At 43.2% G+C, this 27,500-nt stretch overlaps 1 protein-coding gene across 5 annotated transcripts in view; it reads right to left on the reverse strand.

The window, feature by feature from the left end:
• The window catches only part of LOC135214466 (uncharacterized), a 422,924-nt gene that overhangs the window by 210,904 nt on the left and 184,520 nt on the right, over positions 1-27,500 (reverse strand). The window lies entirely within an intron of this gene.

The following is a 27,500-nucleotide window of genomic DNA, read 5'->3' on the forward strand; positions in this document are numbered from 1 at the left end:
TCTCTCATTGTACAGCGGCAAATAAATAGATAGATAGATAGATAGATAGATAAATAAATAAATAAATAAATAAAAGATGGTATCCATGATCAGGAATCTGAATACATCTTGAATAACTCTGACGATTGATCTGGCGTTGCAACAAGATGGGTCACGGACTAACCTGGCAGAAGACTTTCATGTCTACGAAGAAGAATGAATTCTGGGGAAATAGACTTCGGAAAATTAATTTTGACCTCCACCTGCCACTCTCTGGCGGCAGGGAGGGAAAGCAACGCATAAGTAAAGGAAGGATTCACACTACACTGAGGGTAAGGTAAGGTAAGGAGGTAAAGGAAATCTCTTCTATCTACTATCTCAGGTAAGTAAGAAGAGGAAATATTCCATCATTTTTGGGAGCCTAAAGAAACAAGTACAAAAATGCGCCGAAATTCAAGGCCAACGAGAATACATCCATCTATCTTTCGGTATAATGTTGTATGAGATGATGCCCAGGCAACTCCCAGCCGGCCGTTTTGCGGCCTGTGTTGTTGCATTGCCAGACGCACAATTATGGCTAATTTTAACCTTAAATAAAATTTTTAAAACCACTAAGGCTAGAGGGTTGCAATTTGGTATGTTTGACGATTGGAGGGTGGATGATCAACATACCAATTTCCAGCCCTCTAACCTCAGTCATTTTTAAGATCTGAGGGCGGACAGAAAGAAAAAGGCCACCTCTCAATAGTTTTTTTCTTTTCAGAAAGGGAAAAAGTTGAAGAAATTAATTCAAAAATGCAGTAGGAATAACAGTTTCAAAATGGGTGTAAAGGGCGGGATTAGGCATTGATTAGGTAAAAGGGAAAAAATTGTAAGTTTTCATAATAAAAACTAATAGTTGTTAATACTTGACCTGAACACCTTCTGAATTAGGAGGCCCTTGGTTCCACTGACCCAGCCCGAAACTATATCCCCCGCCAATATTTTACCCACTAAGTGGGTAGTTTTTAAAACTGTCAGTGTTACCAACGCTGTCCAGGTAAACAATCTAGGTCAAATGGCAGTTACCTGTGGTTTACCGTTGGTGCTGAACGCTTCGCCTCGCGCAAATACCTGCCACCAGTTGGCCTGTCCCTCCTCCATTCATCCTCAATTTGAATCATTCACTAATCAAAATTGAAGTGGGGGGGAGGGAGGGGGTGGGAATCCATTCCAGGTGTTCAGGTAAGTATTACGAATGTTAGGTTTTTTATTATGAAAAACTTCATATTGCAATACCACTCCCTGAACACCTGAATTCGCCCGATTAACAACATTTTTTTTATTTAGGTCCGGAGGGCGGGGTCAATCCTCATTCCAGCCCCCGGACCTGTCCACAGAACATACGCAGGTTAACTCATAAGCAACCCTAGCATGTATAAAAGGCGTGTATCCTCCGACCATAGTTTATCTAAACTCGGAGGTGAGGGATGTTTTGCAAAGAAATTGTACCTGTCAACATCAGTTGTTGTGTCCTTGAAGGTACTGTCTAAGTCGAATTAAGTCATTCTTCCCATGTGATAAGGCTATACTACTTATTCATGGAGGTAAAAACAAAAAGAAATCCCTCCTCACCTGGTTTGTCCAATCTCGTATGTGGATGGATGTTTGGCAAACAGAAAGGTACTTCTTCAAAGTCAGTGTTGAGTCTTAAGGTATATCTGAAGTCAGAAAGTACTTGTCCCATGTGATAACAGCTATACTTCGTTATTCCAATGGAGGCCAAAAAAAAAAAAAAAACAAAAAAAAATCTCCTCACCTGGTTTGTCCATCTCATGTAAAGGTGAGGATGCTTGCATAGGTAAGGTTACCGTAAGCCGTCGGTGGTCCGAGTTCCTAGGTACCGCCTACCGGCCTGAGTCTGAAGAACCTCCGCCTGTGGTATTTCTATACCTCTCATGTATGGAGGGGAAATGGTGGAACCTCCCATGTGGCTATGGTAGCCACGTTCTCATGTATGGAGGATAAGGTTGAGTTGTGGTAAGAGGCCCTTGGATAGTTTCTACTTTTACTCTACTGCTCACTGAATGTAGATGACTTGTGCTGAAGAGTAGTATTTATTTATTCCGAATCCATTGACCATCGGGACATCTGCCTAACCTTCAAGGGCCTAAGGGTGACAAAACGCACTGTCTAAAAAGCTGGACCAACAGAAACAGCTAGAGTTCATTAGACTTATGCTTATCACTCACCTGCCCGGATCCCTAAACTTCTAAACCAACCATAAAGTTTCATTTTAAGACTATCAACTGCCCGTCCCTAAACTTCTAAACACCCACCCTGAAGTTCTTTGGTTGGAAACTATCACCTGGCTTACCTCAAGCTTTCTAACACCCCTAACTTCCTACTAAGCCCACTATAAAAGGTTAGAACCGCAACGACCAGGAACCCCGAGAGTAACCTCTCTTAAGAAGAAACTGAAATTGCTTAAGGTACGGTGTTGTTGAAAATCACAACTCTCTCAAAAAAAAAAAAATAAAACCAAAAAAAAAAAAAAAAACCACCTACAACAATCGCCGACATCGCAAACATTCCTCCTGGAAGCCAAGGGTTAGCCCCTCCGCCATACTTTGCCGCCCATTGGATTTGGACTAAGAATGCCCATTTCTTATGATTGGTCCTGGATAGCGCTGAGGGGCAACTTGAATTTAACAACTAGTCCCCATCCCTCTCCTTGCCAAGTAACAATAGCATAAGTCCTCCTCAGAAATTTGTTAGTCTGGTAATGGCAAAACCCCCACCCCCTCGAAACCAAAGTGAAGAGGTTTTATCAAACAGCATCCAGGTCTCAGAGAAAACGCCCTCCATCCAACTCTTAGCCACAATTCGCATAGTGTGGCTGGTGAAAGGTGGTGCCTCCAAATACGAGCCCTCATTGATTCGTGAACCCTTCAACACCAAACGCAATGAACAACTGAAGGAACCCAACTCGAGAAAAATTGATCATTGTTTAAGAATACAATAAAGTTTTTATACATACCTTGCTTTTACCTGGCTAATATTCTTAATACTTAGCTATAAGACTGCCGTCGTCCCGACCAGAATTCAAAACTCGGCGGCGCCACTGCTACCCGGTAGGTCAGGTGATCTAGCCATTTTATTTGTCCCGCCTGGCTGGGTGGCGGAATCCCAACCATTTCCCTTCCCGTTTTCTGGCCAGCCGATTTTCCTCTTACCCACCTGTCTCCTGAGGGGAGGTGCTGGGTGGGCCCTTAATCGGTGATATATCTGCCAGGTAAGTTATGTATAAAAGACTTTATTGTATCTTAAATCTAATATCCATTTTTTATACATGCGATACTCTTACCCGGCCGATAGTTATACCTTAGCTGATTGGAACAACCCTTGGTGGAGGGCAGAGACAGCATATATATATATAAACGAAAATTCTAATAACGGGAAAGCAGCAAAGTTTTGTTGTAGGATATCAATCCTTGGTTTCTTACCTGTTTGGGCCTGAATAACTTCATGATTACTGTCAGTTTATGTCTGCCTGCCTGCCTGCTCAAGAGCTTCAAGTGAGGTAAACCAAACCCCCTATGGACCGAACAGGGTGCCCTTCTGGATCCATGTCCCTGGTGGGGGCTAAGCCCGCTTACTCGAACAGAACCTGCATTGGAATCGTACCTCAATGGGGGCCTTACCCTCTTACATTGCAGATCCTGGACCTTTGTATCTTAATCAATGGGGGCTAGCCCTCTTACATGAACAAAGAGCTTTAGGCTTTACATAAGTGCCAACAACGAGGAGAACCAAAAAGTTTGAATTATCCGCCCCCGACCACCTGACCCTCTCTAACCATGTTAAAATCTAAGAACTGGAAAGGGTTGTTTCTTCCTATACCCTCTTTCTTGTCAAGATCAAACCTAAAACCAAACACCCATCATGTTTAAAATTAAAACATAACCTAACTAATTAGGATTAACCTCGAGCTCCTCCTCCCAGTACTAAATCCGGCGGACTATACATAATGCCCCTCCCAGTGAAAAGCACTTTCCTCATAAGTAACCTCTCACATCCTTTTATATAGTGGAGAGGCGAAGCACTGGAGTTGCCACCTTCCAATCCAAACGTGGATTGCAATTTTTTTTTTGAGAATTTTGAAGGACCTAACGTTTTATGAAAAGAGCCCCATTGAGGTTGCTATGGCCCTCACTTCTTGCGTGTGCTTTTTTTTAACCCTTGATGCAGTTTTTAATTTGGTTCTTCCCACCACATTTAAGATGGACCAGCTTCCGTTATTAATGTCTTTTATGAAAAACGTAAGGGGCGTTTTTTTTGTTCGGATAAATTGGAGGTCTTGTAAGGATCTTTGACCGAACGATACCATAAAGACTTTCCCTCTGACGTAACCTCCCAAAAGAAGAGACTTTCTTTGTAGATAAAAATTTTAGTGCGCTTCTTTGAACTGGACAAGGGTGGGTTTCCTTTTTTCCTTTTCTTCCCCCTCTTCCTTTCTTCCCTTCTTCCCCCGTAAGAAGAAAGAGTGCCTTCACTTTGTCGAAGCTTTCTAGGACCCGACGGTTTTGATGGGTTTTTCCCCGTTCTTAGGCTAAGAAGACGAGGCTTAAAAGCTTAAAAGTCAAATTTGCAGCCTACCTTGCTTAAACCCCCCTAAACCTCCTGCCCATCTGAACGGCTTGAAGTTCAACTTCACCCGCCTTTTTTTGCCGTGGCTAATAGGCTAACAGGAATAGAGATTTTCCCTCGTCCAAAGATCCCTTAAAAGAACGAAGAATTATTGGAATAAGGTACGTAATCTTTCCTGACATCAAGTAACTTGCAGCACTATAATCCAAGTTTCCCAATGCTGGGTATTTTTATTAAATCTGACTTTTTGAGGTTTCTTCCGAAAGACCTAAATAAGGTCATGTAGATACCTTTTATTGTCCGACCCACCTCCCAGACCCCATGTGCCTGAAAGAACCCGCGGCCCGAAGTCATACTTCTATAAAGCCCCTTGATCGTAGATACCGCTGAGGGGCCACACTTTCTTCTCAGGTAAAGAAGAAAATTTGCAATGTCGGTTATAAGAGGTTACTGGTAAGAGGATAGCTCCATGCGTCCCTGCGACCATCATTCATAAACACTTCCCACTTCGGACTGGTAACACCCGTAATGTGAATGGTCTCCTGGCTCTTGCGATTGCTTTTGAAGCTTGCTTCGGCGTGAAAAAACCCCTCCCCGTTCCTCTAAACGGAGTCCCTTCCGATAGTCCCTTGAAGGCAGTCCAGACCTTAGAGGGGCGGGGAGGTTTTTTGTGATACCTGGTCGAAGTGGGGTTGTTTTGATAAGATCGCTCCTTAGTGGGAGCGATCTGGGAAGATCCACTATCCCTCCATCCAGCAACTCTGTCACCCAATCTAGGGCTGGCCAAAGGGGGCGATCAAAGTTAATTTCGTTCCCTCTGAGGAGGCAAACTTTCTTATTACTTCCCCACCAGTTTGAAGGGGGGAAAAGCGTACCCGTCTATTCCTTCCAGTCCATGAGAGACCGTCTATCGCTATTGCTCTTGGATCCGCGATGGGGGAGCAATAATTCTCCAACCTCTTGTTCCAGTTGGTTTGCGAACAAGTCCACGTTCGGCCATTCCCCATAACCCCCATAACTGATCGCACACTTGAGGGTGGAGAGTCCATTCGGGTGGGAGCACTTGGTCTCTTCTGCTTAGCAGATCCGCTCGAACACTTTCTCTCTCCCTGAATAAATCTCGTAGAAGAGAGATCTGCTTCTCTTGCGCCCAAAGCAACACTCCCTCGCTGTCTCGTAAAGGGAGAGAATGAGTTCCCCCTTCCCCCCTTGCTTCCTGATATATGCTGGGGCTGTCGTGTTGTCTGAATTGACCTGAATGATCGATCCTAATATCTGTTCTTGAAAGTGCAAGAGAGCTAGGTGAATGGCTTTCAGTTCCTTTTTGTTTATGTGCCAGACACCTGCGCTCCTTCCCAGGTTCCCGACACTTCTTGCGAAATCCAACGTCGCTCCCCACCCTACGTCCGATGCGTCTGCAAACAACGCTCGGAGAGGGAGGGCTCTTTATATGCAAGGATATTCCTTGACCGAGTTTCTTCGGGTCTAACCACCACCGAAGATCTTGTTTGACCTTGTCCGTTATCCTGAATGACTCTTCGAGTTCCTGAGAACTTTGATCCCAGTTCTCCTTCAGATAATACTGAAGTTGGTCTTAGGTGCAGTCTCCCTAGGGAAACAACGAACTGTTCCAAACGAGGAAATGGTTCCCAGCAAACTCATCCATTCCCTCGCGGAACAATGTTCTTTCCCTAGAAATCCCGACACTTTTGTAAGGCAGCGTTCTATTCTCTCTGTTGACGGAGACGCTAGAAAGCCCCGAGAATCCATCCGAATCCCCAGATAAACAACTATGTTCTGCTGGGGATCCAACTGGGACTTCTCGAGGTTGACTAGGAGTCCCAATGACTGCGTCATCTTTAATGTTATCGAAAGGTCCTCCAGACACTGTTGCTTCGACTTTGCTCGTATTAGCCAGTCGTCCAAATACATCGAAATTCTGATCCCCTCTAAATGTAGCCAATGAGCCACATTCCTTAGGATACCCTTGAAGACTTGCGGGGCCGTCGAAACGTCCGAAGCAAGCAAAGCGTCGAAATTGAAACACTCTTCCCTGTGACATGAATCTTAGGTATTTCCTTGATGCCGGATGAATTGGCAACATGGAAATATGCATCTTGAAGGTCCAGGGATACCATCCAGTCCCCTGGACGAAGAGCAGAAAGTACAGAGGAAGAGGTCTCCATCGAGAACTTCTTCTTGATCACAAAGACGTTCGAGCGCACTTACGTCCGAGAAACCGGCCTCCGCCCACCCGCCCGCCCGGCGGCTTTTGGTACCAGGAATAGACGGTTGTAGAAACCTGGTGAATGGAGATCTTGAACCGTTCTATTGCCCTTTTCTGCAACATAAGTTCTACTGCTTGCAGGAGAGCTTGACTCTTGACAGGATCGTTGTATCTCGCTGTTAACTCCCTTGGAGTTCTTGTTAAGGGAGGATATTCCCTGAAGGGGATGAGGTATCCTCTCGAGGATCGAGAGGGTCCAGCTGTCCGCCCCTCTCTTCGCCCAGACTCTGGCAAATTTCGACAGTCTGGCGCCTACTGCTATCTGGAGGACGATTCTTCATTCTTTTTTGCTTCCCCGCAGGTTCTCCTGGAAGGTCTCTCTGGTATCCGGTCTTCTACCTCTTAAAAGGGGTTCTTGATGAGGAAGAGGCTCCTCGAAAGGGCTGCTGAAGAGGTGCTTTATCCTTCTTTTGAAAAGGACCGCCGCTTGAACCTCTTTGCTGCTGTGTCAGTAAATCCTGTGTGGCTTTTACCAGCTAAAGATTTTGCGACATCCCTCACCGTGTCCTGTGGGAAAAGGTGGTTCGAAAGCGGCGAATATAGCAAGGCCGACCTCTGTAGAGGAGATACTGACTTGGACAGGAAAAGACCCATACACTGCTCTCTTTTTCAAAACTCCCGCCCGATCCAAAAAGAGCAGCCACTTCCACCGAACCGTCCATCACCGCTCTGTCCAGACACGTAACACACTCGATAATTCTTCCATCGTGACAAATTCAGGATCTTGGGCTCTCTTCGCAAGGGCTCCCAAAGCCCAGTCCATAAAATTAAATACTTCGAGCGTCCTAAAGATCCCTTTAGTAGATGGTTCCAGTTTCACCACATCCCCAAGTAGCTTTTGCTGATAGTATAGCGCGCCTCCTTGAGGAATCTACTAAGGAAGCGTAATCTGCGTCTGCCGATGATGGCAGTCCTAAGCCCATAGGTTCCTGGGTATCGTACCCATCTTCCAGGTTTACCCGTCAACTTTGAAGGGGGGCATGAAAAAACAGTCTTGCCGCCTCTCTTTTTATTCTTAAGCCATTCTCCAAATCCTTTGAACGCTTTTTTCATACTAAGGGCTGGACGCATTTTTACAAATGAGGATGCCTTTGGAGACTTCGTGCTCGATAGCAAAGATCCTGGTGAGGGCGGATCCGCTGTTGCAGCTTATCTCGACTCCTGCAACAACAACAAGGACAATCTCTTATAATCAGAGACTACCACATCCACAGGTAATTCTTCATCTGAGACTTCTTCTAATTCTCCGCTGCCGGGGATCCTTCGGAGAAGAGCGGTTCTTAGTTTGTCGAGGGACTTCTGTCAAACGAAGAAGAACGTCGTCCGTGATGACAAATCCTTGCTACTACAAGGCGCAATAGAGCTCTTAAACGCACGAGATCTTCTCTCAGGCACCTGTTTCCTACCAGTGAAGGGCTCCTACTCTCCGAAGAACTCATAAAGTGCGAAGGTCTTACTCTGACCTTTAAGCTCGTACAAGGCGCCTGGCGCCTACTCGACTCCTGACGCCTGCTCGACTCCTGGCGTCTGATAGACTCCTGGCGCCTACCCGACTCCTGACGCCTGCTCGACTCCCTGACGCCTGCTCGACTCCTGGCGCCTGCTTGACCCTCCTGGCGCTTGTCGTGACTCCTTGTAGGCTCTTGACGCCTCTCACAAGACTCCTGGCGTCTGTTAGGCTCCATACGCCTGTAATATTCTTGGCGCCTACTAGGTTCTGTGTTTCTAAAAAGCTCCTGCTTCTTAGGCTCTTGAACGCCTATCCTGATCCTCAGAAGAGGAGTCCGACTCCTGACTTCTCCTAAGAGACGTAGCTGACCGCTTGCTCTGCGAGCGGCTACCGCTGGGAACTTTTCTTCCTATAGATAGGAGAGGATCGTTTAAAAGGGAGAACGAGAGTGTCTCTCCGGAGACGATCGCCTGCTAGAGTGAGAACTTCTCTCCTACCAGGAGAAGATAATTTTGATCTCTTCACTGGAAGGGAGGAGTCTTTCCTTCGAGACGAATCCTTATGTAGAGCGCCTACCAAGGAGGATAGTTTGCTCCATTTGCTCCTGTAGATTAAGCAGGAAAAGCTTTCGTCGGATCTTGAGGCGCTGGAGACGGTCTTCTCGCCCTCTTACTAGTCGAAGGAAAATCCTCTGGAAATCGCTCTGGGCTTGAATCAAAAGCGTCTCCTTTCGGCGCTACCCACGATCTCTTCAGAGGACGAGACTTCGAAGCAGAGCTCCATCCACGCCTGGACGAGGAGGAGTCCGACGCAGAAAAACACTCTTCCAGGATGCCTTTTCTACGGCTATCCAAGGCAGCCTGGGTCGATACTTCAGGGTCTGCCGAAGGACGCCTGATCGTTGGGGATGCTCACATCCTCCCCTGCGGCTTTTGACATTCCTCCTCCCCTGGTCCTGGGAGTTTGGAAGCGGTCTAGGCCTAGGAGCAGCAATGCGGAGCCGATCAGACGCCCCCTCCACTGCACTGGGGTCACTGTATTCACTGGCACTCTTACCTTGTGTTACCATGGCTTTAAGCTGCTCCTGAAGCTCCCTGATCGAGGATCTCATTTTTTCCATTTCTGAAAATGAATCCTTAAGATTCAACACAGGGAGAAGGGGCTGAGGTTATGGGAGAACATCATCTAGTTTGTTAATCTCTGATTCAGGCTCAAAAGAACAAGATCTACTCGAGCTTCTAGCTGACGCTTTCCTAGCTCTATCCTTCTCTCTTTTCTTAATATAAGAAGCTAAATCCTTCCATCCTTGCTCCGAAAGCCCTTCACATTCAGCACAAGTTCTATCAACCGCACATTCAGAACCTCTACATTTACTACAAAGCGTATGAGGATCTACCTCTGCTTTAAACAACCTAGTTCTGCATTCTTCCTTGCACAACCCTAAACTTAGGTGTTACTTTAACTTCATCCATCTTTAATAGAAAAAACCTAATCCAAGTCCTAATCCAGTCCAAAATAAGCGTATGCCAATCCCGAGAATAAACAAGAGTACTTCACCAAATGAGTCCAACCAATTCTCGGCAAAAGAGCAGAATTCCAATCAGGAGAGACCAAACAACAGTTGTTGCCGGCCTCAGCGACAGAGAAAATCTGGCTCAGAAAACGGAATGGTTGGGATTCCGCCACCCAGCGGCGGGAATGGTAGATCACCTGACCTACCGGTAGCGTGTGCCGCGAGTTTTTGAATTCTGTCGGGAACGACGGTCTATAGCTAAGTATATATCTGCCGGGTAAGTCGCATGTATAAAAAAACCCTCCCAACTGACTCGTAACCGGAAGTAGGACTCCGACAGAGGAGTTACCCGCTAGCTCATACAGAAAAATGATGCTAGCTTAAGTCATTCCCCAAAAAGACAAAAACTGGCCCGACTCGCCGAAACCAGACTACCCTACTAGATGTTTGAGAGATTGCTGGTTTGGTTGAATACAACATATCAAACATTACTTGAATTAACTGAGATACCTCCAGAGCCTGGAATGCGGAAGGATAGAATGGACAAAGTCGACAATCCGTTTATACTCGCTTCCTTCGCCGGAGAAACAAAAAAAAAAAACACACACTAGCAACAGTCTCTCTCTTTCAAGGTATCTATCCTCTGTCAGACCTGTCCGGCCACACGGACGGAAGAGGAAAAAAAAGGAGAAAAGCCGAACCCCGACAAGAGCAGCACCCAAGAAACCCTGGAACCTACTACACCTGGCTGCTCGATACCAAACGACATAAGATTCCCATCATATCTGAGCCTACGATCCGATGCGCAACGATATACCAACAAGAAGATGATAAAACTCCTGTGCAAGTCGTACTCGACTGCGCAACCCGCACTCCCCCCAGACATCATGATGTAACCCCTGCTGTCCGACCGTTGTCCACGCACTCACAAGAGCGAACTGTCTGTCAACAGTTCGCAAAACTTGTAAGAGTTAGTCACTCGACTGCGGAACCCTCACTACCGAGTGACGATAACGTTACGCCTGAGCCGAATATACCTTGGCGATGAACGACCACACATGCGAGTCACTCCCATACTGTTGCGCCAAACATGTACCAACCAAGACGATGACCTAACCTTGAACCAGTCTCAATTTACTGCGAAACTCCGCACTCACCATTGACTATGACACGAGACCAGGACGACTACAATAGGCGAGCAACACCCCTAAAGAGCGAAGAAGTCGCAAAACGCGATCCAACTAACCCCCTTTACCAATACGTACTAAACCTAGACTGGAGTCCGGAGCAAGTGAGGGAAAGAAGTACTCCCAGACACGGAATCAAGGTCGAACCCACCTTGAAAACCCCATAAGGACGGAACAGAAAAGCAGCAGGAAAAAGTTGAGAAAATAAGGAGAGAGAAAAGTCACTACGAGTAACCCACAGGAACACCTAGCGCCGACATTGTGCAGGTGGAGAACCAACTGTGCGGTACAGTGCTCTAATAACGGGTTACGAACTGCGGAACCAATGGGAGCCGCAGAAGGAATTACCAGCTACCCTAAGAAAGGGGCCCGAGGGCACAAAAGGTGCTAATTACGATGCAGACTAACTGCGAACGGCCTTAGCCCCCCCAGCAATTACCGCGGTAAGCACGTTACGTCTCACACTCCTAAGGTATAAATGGGAACGAAGAAGGAAGATTACTACCCTATGAAAGGAGTGGGGGTGGTGACAACCGGTATCGATACAGTCAACGATGGCGCAGGTGAATCTGCAATTGCCGTAGCCTCCTCAAGAACTACGGAGGACACATTACGTCTCAAAACAAGTAAGGATGAAAATACGGAGTTGCGGAACCGCCTTGAAGCATCAACATCATCAGCCTGAGAATTACAGGACCCGTGGAAGGTGCTACGAAGGCAGCCCCTCCAAATTATTTCCTTAACCCAGAGAGAGAGAGAGAGAGAGAGAGAGAGAGAGAGAGAGATTGAAACATCTCAATTTTCAGGATGAAACAATGAACTGGCTCTACTGTGATATTGGTAAATAAAAACAGGATGAGCGAGAAGACTCCGAAGCGACATCCGAAGAATGAGCAGCTGAAGAAGGTTGTGTAAAGACATTATAAGTTTTTAACAGGAAAAACTGGGCGAGAGAAACTAGACCGACTCCTTTTCCTCATGATAATCTGAGAACATTAGAAACTCAGGAACTTATTCAAGACGTGGTCGTGAATACAGTCCGTATTGAAGCTACGTAATTGACTTTGGCGTTAATTCGATTTTACGATGGGGTTAGTATTTGAAATCAGAACTACATTGCAAATAAGTCTTGCTATCTCTCGCGCAGCTGGCGTAGGCAACATCGTGCATCAGACAGCGAAATTGTAGGGTTTAAAATAAAATTTAGGCCAAAGGCCGAATATTGGGAACTAGGAGGTCATTCAGCGCTGAAGGGAAATTGACAGAAAATTGTTTGAAAAGGTGTAACAAGAAGAAAAACCTCTGTTGACAATGAGTCAATTATTAGGAGAGGGTGGAAAAACAGCATGAGTAGAGAAAAAAAAATGAAATCAGGAAAGTAAGAGAGAGAGAGAGAGAGAGAGAGAGAGAGAGAGAGAGAGAGTTACAACCGTCTAACATCTCCAATTCCATAAATTTGCACCCTCCTTCTAAGTTAAAAGGTATTATCTTAATGATAATATACTCGTAATAACTGCGTACAGCTATGAACAACCGAACGAGAACTTGTTGCTAATACGATCGAATCCTATAGCAACATCACTTATTGTATTGATCGGCGTGTGAAAGTAATCGAATCCGATAACAACGTCTGTTTATTGTATTCATCCGCGTGCGACGGTTGAATTAACTGTATTCATGATATAAATGTAGCTGAAGCTGATAAGGCAAAATTACGTGCATCAGCAACCTGGAAGAGGTCCCAAGCTTTTGTATGAATTCAAACACAGCCGTGGTAAAAGAAAGTAATAGCATGAAAGAGCTCGTTTACTGTTGTCACACCGATAAAGATTAATCAAGTGTAAGGTTCTAATACCTATGAAAACGAGTGAAAAACGAACGGAATCACTAAATTTACGCATCTAAGCCGAGGGAAAACTAGCTTCTAATGAGACGTACTTAGTCCAAATTTTGGCCTTAAATTACATCGTAAGACGAACAGCATGACTTCGTTTCATAAGTTAAGTATCCAGATACTCATTATGGTAACTAGGAACAAAAACATTAGCCGAGACCAAGTGATATGGTTGAATCTGGAGCCAAGGAAATAGACTAGCCGGCATCATTGTCTGTCTAAGCCACGCCTGCTTACAACAGTGCTGTTTTGAAAAGCTTGTGTAATTGTAATTTAATTGAAAAAAATACATTACATTTCAATTTAATTGAAAATTAATAAATTACATATTTAAAGTAATTAAATTAACTTTATTAGGTCAAATATTAATTTCAGTTGTCACTGTAATTGATAATACAACTGGTAATTCTTTGTAACTGTAATTGAACATAAGCACAATGTAATACTGACGGCCATTAGTCCGTTAAACGTATGAAGACGTCATACACCGAAATCCTTTTAGTATCTGACATCTAATCATATGCCACAAGATACCAGTATTGACTGTTAAATGTCCAACTTAGTTGAAAACATGTTTGCTTCAAGAAAACACGTCTTCTTCAAGACGACAACCTGGCCTAAGTAAGAAAGAGTTGTTACGTTAGTTACGCTATCCAATCAGGACAAGAATGAGGTGGATACGGCGATGCAAACCCTTATTGGTCATCAGCTGATTCCAGAGCGTGAATGACTGCCGAGTTAGTATTTATACTACGCTAATATGATGATACATACAATACAATTAATGCTTTAGTCGGACAGAATCTGCTTTAGTCGGACAGAATCTGATCTTCATTCTGTTCGATTACATTCCTATTGAATTATACTAAGATCGGATTTTCGTTCGTTTCATTACACCTACTACTGAATTATCCGTAGTCAGAATGCCTGAGCCTAAAGCGTTAGCCACTATAAAAATCAGTCTAACCTATATGTAGTACAGCGAATACTTTCGGCTAGGCAAGGCTACTGTACATTCATACGATATATCATCGTGAACAGTAGGCTAGTCGTATTTAATTTATTCGATTTCTCTACATAACGAATTATCGTACGTCGATATGCGTTGAACAGAGAATTAGTTGATATTAAAAATTACGCTATCGTATAAGTAGAAGGAAAGTAACCTTAAAAGGACGAAGATAAGTATTCAAACTCTTCAGAACCCGAAACCAGATCTGAACGGCCAACCATGGCCTTAAAGATTCTGACGCAAGGAACTCGAAGCAAGAAACACCCAAGAGGCTCTAAGGACATTGTCCCTCTATAAACTACTAATATAGAAAACCGACCGGAAGAAGCCTGCACTTCTCTTCCTAAACACTATTTAGCCTATTATCCCTACTCGTCTATATCTGACCTAAATTTTCATCATCCTGAACTTACAAATCGAGGGGAGGGGAAATCTGCTGCCAACACTGCCTGCTCCGCGCCGGGGGGGCCGGCAGAACCTACCCACTCGGAGGCTTGCGGTTCTCCATTACCCCCAGCACCCGTTAGGGCTGGTTCTGGAACAGGCAGGGGGGCTGAAAAAGAACGATTAGAATTCACTATATACTACTACTAATAATACTATCTCTATTTTGGTTTAAATTATTCGTCAGGCTAGAAATATGCTTAACATACTATATGATAACCTGTCCCACTAATTTCTGGAATAACTAACTAATGTTTGTTGTTCCTCCTGACCAAGACAAACATCTCTGACTAGTATTGCACTAAACGTTTCTACACGAAATAACGAAAAGAAACGTCGATCATGTGTGCGGGTACTCATCCTACGCTTGAAGGGCGTGCAGAGCCGATGATCACCAACATATCCAGCAGTAGAAGGCTCGATCGTCCAACTGTAGATGAAGTAGAAGCAGAGGCGTGTTTGCAGTCGGCGACAACGTTATTTTAGAGCCGATGAGCACCAACATATCCAGCAGTAGAAGGCTCGATCGTCGAGGCGTTTGTAGAAGGCGATGACGTTTATTTCCTAAACTTATCCTTAGCGAGTACAAAGTAGCTATCCAAAGTGAAACGGGAAAATCGTAGTTTGTAACCAAGATGCGAAAACTCTGAGTGGGGTCGGGCTAAATGACCAAAAGTTCGCCTGATGTGGGACTGATCCGCACAGCAAGGCGAACAAAAAAACAATTGAGGAATGAGGAGACAGGCCACTGGTGGCAGGTATTTGCGGCAGCGTTGCCAACGGTAACACAGGTAACTCATTTGACTAGATTTTAACCACCTGCAGCGTTGGTAACACTGACAGTTAAAATTACCCACTTAGTGGGTAAATATGTGGGGATATAGTTCGGGCTGGTTCAGTGACCAGGGCTAATTCAGGTGTTCAGGGAGTGTATTGCAATATTCAAAATAAGAAAAACAAATTGGATGAGGGGAAAAAAAATTGAAAATGTGAGAGGAAAAAGGTTGAGAGGAGAAGAAAACCATTCAAAATAAGGAAGATAAAATTTGAGGTGGAGAAGGAAACAATTTCCAAAAAGGAGAGGTCAAGGAAAGTAGAGATTAGGAGAGGGGAAAGGGCAGGAACGAAAAGGGGTGAGGGGGGGGGATCGAAAAGCGGGAAGGGAAAGGTACAGATCATATAAGGGTGTGATTCAACAAAACTACAGAGAGAACTTAACTGTAATTTCCCATCTAAATCTTTCATATATCTAACTGGGACTGGATTTTTGTTATCCAAGTTCACGCAAACCGACGTTTGGTTAGCACAGCAACAGTTAACCAAATAATTGAAAGTGGTGAAAGTATATGGGGACAGGGAAGAAAGGTACGACAGAGAAGACCCAGTTATCAGACAAAATGAAAAGAGGGGGTTGAAAACAGGGGTAAAGTGTATTAATACAGCGCAGGGGAGATAATTGGGTACTACAGCACTACCACAATGAAATCAAGATACCGTCACTTAGTTTCAAAACAAAATGTGGAGAATAATTTAGAAAATCTGAAAACTTCCTCACATATACTTTATGCTGATATTAATCACTATAAAAGGAAATCATGGACTGTTTCTGATAACTCCCCAAGGTTTTGACTGCTTTTCAAGACTACAATTTTTGCCAGTTGCCGAGTATCTCTGTGCAAGATATTTAACTCCATAAATATCGTTGTTAACTGAACTTATCATAATATTGTAAAAGCCACTTCCTTAGATAATTCTGATGTCAAAAATATCCCATTCCCTTATCGACAACGGATGTGGCCCCTCTCACATACGCAGCTAAATCACCGGAAAGAACAGATGGCTCAGTGGTTTGTCATTTTCGTAGATTCGCAAACAGGACGCGAAATGATTCGCGAATCTCTCGATGCCCTGTTGAGTTATGAGATTTTTTTAGACTGTCAAGCCAAAGCACTGGGGGCACTTCCGGCCAGTCAGTGCTTAAAGACAGTGAAAAGAGGGAACTGGATAGTGGTTGGGCAGCAAAGGAAAAAAGATCCAGACAATAAAGGAGATGAAGTCCAGAGATCTAAAGGTGGAACTGGAAGAAAACCCCACAGTGGCACGAAGACGTAATAGAGATGCTGGACAGCATGTAGTCAAAGTAAAAGGCCTCTGCTAACGTCCTTTAGTAATCCCTACAGTGCACCACGTGAGGTAGTTCCTCGTTGGACGAGACGGTTACGTGCTCGACTACCGATCTCAAGGTTCGGGTTCAGTTCCCCGCATGGCCATCGGAGAATCAGAGGAAATTGTTTCTGGTAATAGAAATTCATTTCTCAATGTGGTTCGGATCCCGCAATAAGCTGTAGGTCCCGTTGCTAAGTGACCAATTGGCTCCTAAGCACGTAAAAATATCTAATCCTTCGGGCCAGCCCTAGGAGAGCTGTTAATCAGCTCAGGGTCTGCTTAAACTAAGATCTAAGATATACATAACATAACCACGTGAGGTGCACAGACGGCACTAGTAAGCCTTACGGCGTTGATGCCCTGTTGCTCAGTCAAGATACGACTGCCTTTCGGTGGAAACACTTACATAAAATAAGTTGGTGCATGCGAATGAAAATAAAATAGAGGAACGGGTAGAGTTAAAATGCTTAACGTAGTAAATGCGGCATAAAAAATGGAAACAGGAGAAATGTCGAGATTCCCAGAATTATTTAGTAAGAAAGCGTGGTTGAACGAGAGGGGAATAGTGTCTTGAGATGGTTCGGACATGTGGAGAGAATGTGGGATGATATGCCAATGAAGAGCATAAAATTCGGAAGTATATGGCCGTACAGCACACACACACACACACACACACACACACATATATATAGATATATATATATATATATATATATATATATATATTAATATATATGTGTGTGTGTGTGTGTGGTGTGTGTGTGTGTGTGTGTTTGTGTATATATATAATATATATGTGTATATGTATATACATATATATAATGTGTCTACATAAAAATAAATTTATAATTTTTTATTAAATATAATGAACATTTAACCAATCAACAAGCTTATGATACTAAACAGCTAACCGAACATTAGTAACAATTAACTAATCACACTGAACAACCACCTAATTACCGGAACACCTTGTCCACAGCATTTAACTGGATAAACAACGGCCTAATCATACCGTACAAACAGCTGAACACAGGGAACGATTACCTGCTCATTTTAAATAAGGCCTACTTACGAATCATTATCGTCCATAAAAGCGTCGCAAAGTCTCTTACTTCACGATGAAAATCGAAGAGCAATAAAATAACAGTAATATAACTAATCTGTAAATGAAACTAATCATAGATAGTTTAATGAAGTATATGAGTTGAAGACGTATGAAAATATGTCTGAATGTACCCGTATGCAGGTGACGTGTGAGGTCAAGAAGAAGAAGAAGAAGAAGAAGGAGGTTCCACTCCTCTCCTCGACGCTTCGGACGTTCTCTGAAAATCTGCTCCCGTTTGACCTGTCAGAGTGGGACAAGGTATGCAGCAGGCGGTCATCACCACCGCCAGCTAATTAATTATATCTTAGTTTAACCAGACCACTGAGCTGATGAACAGCTCTCCAAGGGCTGCTGGTCACGAAGGATTAGATATCTTTACGTGGCTAGGAACCAACTGGTTACTTAACAACGGGAACTACAGCTTATTGTGGGATCCGAACCACACCGAGAAATTAATTTCTATAACCTAAAATAAATTCTCTGATTCCGCGTTGGCAGAGTGTGGAATCTAATCGAACCCGTACCCTGAGATCGATAGTCGAGCTCGTAACCGACTCGTCCAACGATGGATTTATCGCCAGCGATTTGTACGAAGACTATGACTGCGTTCTATCGTGTTTGTCTGCCAAAATACAAGTCAAAGAAACACGCATGGATTTCAATCAAAATTAGGGAGAAGGCGAAAGGCCTTTTCCTTTTGTTCATTTCTATTTTGCGAGGTTCTTTATGTAATTCCAGGATGCTATGAGGGTATGGGTCGATGTGCATAGATTGTACTACGAATGCTAAGCGAGGACTTTTCATCAATGTTGTTTTATCGTTTATTCCAAACAAATTATATCTACAAAATGACGTTTTTCAGCGGTCAAATGACCATAGTTGCTGTGACACCTGTTTATAGCATATAAATCAATCAATATAATCTGTGACTTTCATTTCCCTTCCCTCGACGGGATTTTTTTTCTTTTCTTTTCTTGCTATCAGGCCTATTGATAAGCAAATAAAACTGCCTTTCCCTTCGGCCGCCTCTAGTCAATATACCAAAGCATTCAGACCACAAAAACTTCGGGCATTCAGAACTTGGCAAATTGAGGGACATCAATTACCCTTCCCGTCGGCCATGCGTAAAAGAATACCCCGAGGGCCTATTCACCGAAAGCTTTTGAAAATGCAAAAGTCGTCCTCTGCCTGGCAACGCTTGCAATAAAAGACCCTTTAGCACGGAGACCGCCGCTTGCTTTGCAATAAAAGCAACGCTCGCGCGCGCGCTCGTCGTCTCGCATCACTGCAATTGGCTCGTTCTTTGTTGTGAAAATTTAATTAGGGCGGCGTTTCGCAGCCCTTCGTGTCAAGTTACTGTCGTATTGCTGATTGCGGAGCCCTGTCGTCATCACACGTGTTGGATGGAGACCCCGTGGTAGTTACCGGATACCCCGTTGGTGGTTGCGTGGTTTATATGACGTTGGCAACGGTCCATTGCCCAAAGGTATCCCGTAAGTGTCGTTAGCTATTAAAGGGAGTTACAGTTCCTCGTTGGGCTAGTGGTTTACGTGTTCACCTACCAATCCGGTAGTCGCAAGTTCGACTCCCCGCTCTACCAACGTTGAATCAGAGGAATATACCTCTGGTGATTAGAAATTAATTTCTCGATGTAATGTGGTTCGGATCCCACAATAAGCTGTAGGTCCTGTTGCTAAGTAACCAATTGGTTTCTAGCCATGTAAAAATATCTACGTAATCCTTCGGGCCATCCCTAGGATAGCTGTTAATCAGCTAGGTGGTCTAGCTAAACTAAGATATACTTAACGTAAAGAGAGTTACAAGTTTGGTGTGGTATAACCAACCAAACTGGCTTACAGAGTGCACTCTGAAGCACACTGTAGATAGTACCAAGGTCCCCCTCGACAACCCGCATGTTGGGTTCTTCCCACTTAACTGTCCAACTTCTTTAACTTGACTTTACCCCAATGGATAAGTTCAGAGCAATCGTTAAGGAAATCAAAGGAAGGTTGAATATTTCATCTGAGTCCAGCTTCATTGGTAGATATGAAAACTGGGAAAGAAGAACTTAATTGTTTCAACTGATCTTTCAATAATAGAAATATTTAACTCGGAAATTATATGAAAATTATGTCAGGTCTTTCAACTGAACTCAAAGTAGGATATCCCCTACCTCTTAGCATAGTATCAGGCTTCCAGAGGTCTACAAAAACACATACACACAAAAGGATGTCTTCGTTCAATGATCATTATTATTCAAAGTTGATCATGATTTTTTAACATGTGCAAAAGACCTTTTAGAATACGCCAAAATAAAAATAAAATACCTTCACGGAAAAATAAACTACTTAGAGAAACATATAAAAATACACTACCGGTTAAAATACAGATAAAAGCAAAAATGCTTACAATTACATATATATATATATATATAATATATATATATATATATATATATATATGATTACATATGTCTAGGATGAAATGAAAGAATATCAAGGTCAGGTAAAACATAAGCATGGAGAGAATTCCAAAGCCTGTAGTAATGGGAAGGAAATACATTTCCGAAGAGTGCAGACTAAAAGCGTTGTTGCAGGTTTCCATACTATGACTTCAAAGTCCAAATCAAATTTCGATTCATAACCAAACCGGTGTGGAAATCATGAACTCTAGTGTCAAGCAGTTTCATGAACCCTTCATACCGAGACTTCTCTTCCTTTCTATTACGAATAACTTAACCTGTCTCATCATGAAGGCCGAACGTCTCCCCTTACAGGAGGAGTAGGCCCTTTAGCATTATCTTTCTTGTAGTGACCTACGCTGCTTTGGGCTCTTGTAGTGAGTGACCTACGCTGCTTTGGGCTCTTGTAGTGAGTGACCTACGTTGTGAGTGACCTACGCTGCTTTGGGCTCTTGTAGTGAGTGACCTACGTTGCTTTGGGCTCTTGTAGTGAGTGACCTGCTCGCTTTTGGGCTCTTGTAGTGAGTGACCTACGTTGCTGCTGGGCTCTTGTAGTGAGTGACCTACGCTGCTTTGGGCTCTTGTAGTGAGTGACCTACGCTGCTTTGGGCTCTTGTAGTGTGACCTACGTTCTGCTTTGGGCTCTTGTAGTGAGTGACCTACGCTGCTTTGGGCTCTTGTGGAGTGACCTACGTTGTGAGTGACCTACGCTGCTTTGGGCTCTTGTAGTGAGTGACCTACGTTGCTTTGGGCTCTTGTAGTGAGTGACCTACGCTGCTTTGGGCTCTTGTAGTGAGTGACCTACGTTGCTTTGGGCTCTTGTAGTGAGTGACCTACGCTGCTTTGGGCTCTTGTAGTGAGTGACCTACGCTGCTTTGGGCTCTTGTAGTGAGTGACCTACGTTGCTTTGGGCTCTTGTAGTGAGTGACCTACGCTGCTTTGGGCTCTTGTAGTGAGTGACCTACGTTGCTTTGGGCTCTTGTAGTGAGTGACCTACGTTGCCCTTGGCTCTTGTAGTGATGACCTACGTTGCTTTGGGCTTCTTGTAGTGAGTGACCTACGTTTGCCTTGGGCTCTTGTAGTGAGTGACCTACGTTGCCTTGGGCTCTTGTAGTGAGTGACCTACGCTGCTTTGGGCTCTTGTAGTGAGTGACCTACGCTGCTTTGGGCTCTTCCTACGCTGCTTTGGGCTCTCACGACGTACCAGCTTCGGTCTCTACGACAATAAACTGGGGAATTCAGTAAGAACGTGTGGAAAACGACATACTGGAGCCATACGAGAGAGAAACGAACCACCGTTATGATGACATTTTGTAAGGATAAAACAGGACACAATATAGTGCCAAAACCTTTATGAAGTCATTCGAACGCAGAACGAGAGAGAGAGAGAGAGAGAGAGAGAGAGAGAGAGAGAGAGAGAGAGAGAGACAGAGTCTCCAGCGCCACTCTTGGATCTTTATTGCAAGCAGGGAAGAGCAATGAAAGCCACTGCATAATGGCAATAAACTTCCACAAAACTGACATAAAATTTCAAATAACCTCCGGACCATCTGGCAATGATACCCACTGCCCCCACCCCCAACCCCTTCCGGCAGACACTCTGTGAGGTGGGAAAAAAAGAGAAAGATAATGCTCCCTTAAAAGGATTCGTCATTGTTAAGATATACATACACACACACACACACACACATGTATATATACATATATATATATATATATATATATATATATATATATATATATATAGAGAGAGAGAGAGAGAGAGAGAGAGAGAGAGAGGAACGATGGGGGGGAGGGGGGTAAAGAGACCGACAGAGGGATTCGGGCGCGGAACATAGGTGTGAGGCATTACCCCCAGAAGCGGTTCGTCGAGGACACACAGAGGGGGCAGAAATTCCCCCCCCCCCCCCCCCCCAACCCCCCCCTTCCCCCCCCCCCCCCCCCCCCAACCAAGGCACTCACCTTGTTCAATTCCAAAGGAAGATTTCCTCCGGAGGGTACAGATGGCGGAGTAAGACCTTCCCCCCCCCCCCCAGCCGCCACAGCCACCACACCACCACCGAGGAAGGGGGAGGGGGGGAGGAGGTTGGAAATTGAGGGAGACATAAAAGATAATCTACTTAAAGGATTATATCAGAAAATTCTTCTTTCCAAACTCCTGGCCCCACAACCGCCTTCCGCCAGCCGCCAGCAACCCCCCCCCCCCCCCCCACCACCGAAGGGTAGGAGGGGAGGAGTATGAAGACAAAAGACTGGAAAATGGATGAATCTCACACACACACACCAGAAGCGAAAGAGAAAGAAAGAGTGACCGAGTTTAATTCCTTGATCTTGAGAACTTGAAGGTGCTGAGAATATCAGGGGAAAAAAGGAAAAGGCGTACAGAAAGAAGAGAGAGAGAGAGAGAGAGAGAGAGAGAGAGAGAGAGAGAGAGAGAGAGAGATTCTAACGGGAAACAAGAACAGAGAAAACTGAAAAGGCGAAAGTTCCAATGTTGAGTTTTTTTCGTTGGTGAACTGGATAAGAGAGAGATTCGAGAGAGAGAGAGGAGAGAGAGATAGAAGAGGGAAAGAGAGAGAATTCTAACGGAAACAACAGAGAAAACTGAAAAGGCGAAAGTTCCAATGTTGAGTTTTTTCGTTGGTGAACTGGATAAGAGAGAGAGAGAGAGAGAGAATAAAGGAGATATTCTATGAGGAACGGGAAACGTGAGAGGGACTACGGGGGGAGTATGGGGGGGGGATTTCCTACGAGAAGAGGTTGGTGTAGCAGAGAGAGAGAGAGAGAGAGAGAGTATATTCTAGGAGGAAGGAGAAACGAGAGGGGGAACAAAGAGAAGTTACCCCAAATGAAGAGAGAGACAGAGACAGAGAGAGAGGAGGGGGTAACGAGAGAGCAAAGAGAAGTTTCCCCCAAAAGAAGAGAGAGAGAGAGAGAGAGAGAGAGAGAGAGAGAGAGAGAGAGAGAGAGAAGACGAGGGGAAAGCGAAGGGACGGGAAGAGTCTTAGGTTCCACCGTGCACGGAACCGGTGAATTGTGAGCGCGTCGACAGAAAGGATTACCTTCTCCTTTCAAATATTAATCTGCTTATTCCCTTTCCTTACAACTACCGTCTCGACGACGGCTACGGCTCAGCCAGATGTCTATACGGAATTAGGTGGGACGGGCGCGCGTGCTGACAGAAAGGCGAGACGTTTCGTCGAGACCGCGTGACAAGTTCGAAAGTAAAGACTTACATGGAATCAGGAAATGAGAATGCACGAAGAAGCAAAACTACCCTAAGGCAGCGAGAAATCGACCTCAACACTCAGCACAGGTGGTATAAGAGAAAATGTCTCTAGGAATTTGGATGTCTTCATTCAAATCAGGTATATTCTAGAAGATATTAAGTTCAAAACGACAGTTGGAGAACTACATTGCAGTACACAGATCAGACAGGAGGGAGGCGAGACAGACAGACCGTGTTTTAGTGGACTGGGACAGCATAACTGAAACACGAAATAATAACAGGTGAAATAACGGACCTATAAGACAGGAGGTTTGGATGTCTATAAACTCAAAAAGAACATCAAAAGCAGTCCTTAGAAAACGAGAGACAGTTGGAACAGTATTAAGAAAAATGTAAAAGGTCATTCTAACGGGTACACTGTATATTGTGAGAGGGAAGCCAAAACGGACGGACAGACAGACGAGACAGGTGGCGTCAGTCGGAAGAAAATAAATAAACAACTGCAGCACCGGTGACACTGTACAGACATCTATATAAACAAACAGGCAGAGAGAAACCTTAGAGGTGCCTTCTCATCAAACACAAACAAACACACTATGTTTGCTGGTTTCCCAGTGACCATCACGACTCCAGGCTTTTGGTGCCTGGCTTCCAGAGTTTGTACAAACAAAGGTTGTTGGGATGAGGCTGCAGGCCATACACCCAAAACATTAACACGCAGAGGTTGCTGGCCATACACCCAAAACATCAACACGCACAGATTAAGAGGACAAACACTGACAAACACAAACGAACTCCATATGCTTCCCCAACCCGATTCCCGATTCCCGATTCCCACGGGAATCAGCCGACTGAACCCTCTACCCCAATCCCCATTCTTCCCTTTCAGAATACACAAGCCGACGATTCCAAAAAATCAAAACGGGAATTTTTGGAATCTGGAGTCATGGAAAACGACAATCATCCGGCTAATTTCCCCCGAGATGCTGCGTCTCGAATTTTATGTCAAATGGCAAAGAGATGATTCCAGTAATAACCACAATGGAACGGGGGAGAGAGAGAGAGAGAGAGAGAGAGAGAGAGAGAGAGAGAGAGAGAGAGAGAAAATTCCACTAGTCATAATAATTATATAAAAAATAATAACTGAAAGAGGGAGACAGAAAGCAATAGTCTTTTGAAATTGGAATAACAATAACAACAGTGATATCATCATAAATAATATTACTAAAATATAAAATAATAATAATTATTACTATATATTAGCAATATATATATTTATATCAAGTATAAAAGGCCCATTAAAACACTGGTTTAAGGCTAAGGACTATAGCCCTTAGCTTTAAACCAGTGTTTTAATGGGCCTCTTATACTTGAGACATACTCTGTTTTAATTGAAGAATTTATTTACACACACACACACACATATATATATATAATATATACATATATCATTATTACATTATAAGCCTCTATTTACGACAATAAATTACCTTATACTTCACCATTACCCCAATGATGGCAACAAGCTCGCTACACTACCGATAGATGCTTGCAACAAACATTGGCAAGACTTTACACTCCAAGGAGAGTCAGCAGCAGGATTACCTAAAAGTGTTGATGTGGAGAGAATCTTCGGTAACTAAGATGTAAATCAACTGGAGGAGATGAAGAAGAGCTATACATCAGACGACTGCGTTCCCTTTGAGACGAATCTTGCGAGCCTCTTAAGCAGTCTTTTAGAACCTCTTGGCAACAAGGAACAAGTTGTATATTCAGCAACGAGTAATAAGTGTTACAGTCATCCATCTGTTACTTCTTCTTTAATTGTAATTCTTTTCTGTGTACTCGTTCCTTTTCCCTCTTCGGGCAGCCGATTCCGTGGAGGTTGGACTTGTAAGTTCATAACTAATAATAATAAATAATTAATAATAATAATAATAATAAATAATAATAATAATAATAATAATAATAATAATAATAATAATAATAATAATAATAATAATAATAATAACGCTAGAACATAGAACATGAGAGGTGATACTCTCTTACCGACCAAAACCTCGATAAAAGAAAACAGAAGAATTTCAGTACAGGATTAACGCCCCCGACTCGCATGAGGCAACAAAAAATAAATAAATGAATAAAAAAGATTTTACTCACGAATCTTACAACAAGTCATTCAAAGAAATGTATGAAATGTATCGATGAATCTGGGAACACAGAGGGAGGAACTAAAGGGCAGGTACTAAAAGACTTCCAAAATTATTGGACTTATTTTTTAAAAGTTTTTCCGGTGCTTCCACTTCCTTGAAACCCTCCAATCATCTACGTCCGATAATTCTCATCCAGGTGGGGCTGATTTTTCCAACCCATTAATGATAACGTTCCGGCCAACGCAGATAACACGTATAACTACAATATAAACAATACAAGAAGGATATTTTTTCACATGCAATATTAATGATGTTTATTTCAAAGTATCAAGGCCAATAATAATAATAATAATAATAATAATAATAATAAAATAATAATATGAATAAGGTTTATTTCAAAGTAATCAATGATAATAATAATAATAATAATATAATAATAATAATAATAATAATAATAATATATTAATTATTATATTATTATTATTATTATTATTATTAGTAGTAGTAGTAGTAGTAGTAGTAGTAGTAGTAGTAGTAGTAGTAGTAGTAGTAGTAGTAGTAGTATCCTCATAGCACGCCAAAGGGTTGGAAAAAGCAACAAAAATAATAATAACAATAACAATAAACTCCAAATGAGAAAGATGACAGCAGACGACAAAAGTACAAAGACCATCAAAAAGAAAAGAAGGAACCTCATTCAAACACACATTCACAGCAGAATAACTACACGATAAATACTATCAAGACCGCAATATAAAAACCACTTCTAAAATGAGACACGTCTTCTCGGTCTCGTTTCGTTTCTCATAAATGAAAAATGAGCCTCATTTCGCTTTCCATAAATAAGAAGCTAAAAAAAAAAAAAAGAAGAAAGGGGGCCTTTCTTTATTGTAAATCAAGGTTTCGTGCAATGGTTACGCCCCTTTCAGATGAGTCACAGGGGAAACCAGTATGTATACAAGTGTGTATGTATAAATCAGAAATGCCTGCATTAACAAGCAAAAACATCAAGCTATACCAAGTCCCTTATACTTCGTTTGGACTTATGTCAATGTCAAAGGAATTATAATTCTCTCTCTCTCCCTCTCTCTAAACACCCGGCACTTTTGACAATGACATACAGTGTCCAATTGAACACAAAAGGGTGGGGGGGGGGGGGGGGGGTGGGGGGGGGGGGGGGGGGGGGTATCCACAATGTTCCCCCACTACAGGAGGGAACTGTGCAAAGCAACATGTAAATCTCTCTCTCTCTCTCTCTCTCTCTCTCTCTCTCTCTCTCTCACACAAAACACACACTACAAATATCTACTGGCATCTAGTCGCGCGCACACACACCACACTACACACACACACACACACACACACACACACACACATATAATATATATATATATATATATATATATATTCATACATATATATATACATATACATACACATGTATATAGGGGAATGCATGATATACAGGTGAAGAAATGAATAAGACTCCTTTAGAATTACAGAAGCGGGTCTTTTCTTACCACCTATCACAGTTATGATCATAAATGTGTGTATGTGTATGTGTGTATATATATATATATATATATATATATCTATATATATATATATATGTGTGTGTGTGTGTGTGTTTGTAATACAAAAAATTAAATGTCTTTAATGAGAGAATCAAGACGATGTATTGGGATTAAGCTAGTATCGTCACCTCACATAAACAGCATATGTATGAGCGCATATTCATAAGTATACAAGCTTGTATTAGCCTTGTTACTTATGCGTTAAATCATTCAGCGGATCTAGTAGCACACTCTGAGCCTTCTATAGTCCCTCGAGCATCGCGTGGAAGTTGCGAACTCGAGCATCAACCGATTTGAACATTGTCATGTACCATTCACTTCCATAGTGTGGAATTTTCTCCCTTCCTTTATTTCCACCAACCATCGGATCCACCTTACAAAAGAAGTGTTTGTATCATCATCTATCTCTGCGATGTA

This window comes from Macrobrachium nipponense, chromosome 45 (genome assembly GCF_015104395.2).
Source record: "Macrobrachium nipponense isolate FS-2020 chromosome 45, ASM1510439v2, whole genome shotgun sequence".
Lineage (NCBI taxonomy): Eukaryota > Metazoa > Arthropoda > Malacostraca > Decapoda > Palaemonidae > Macrobrachium > Macrobrachium nipponense.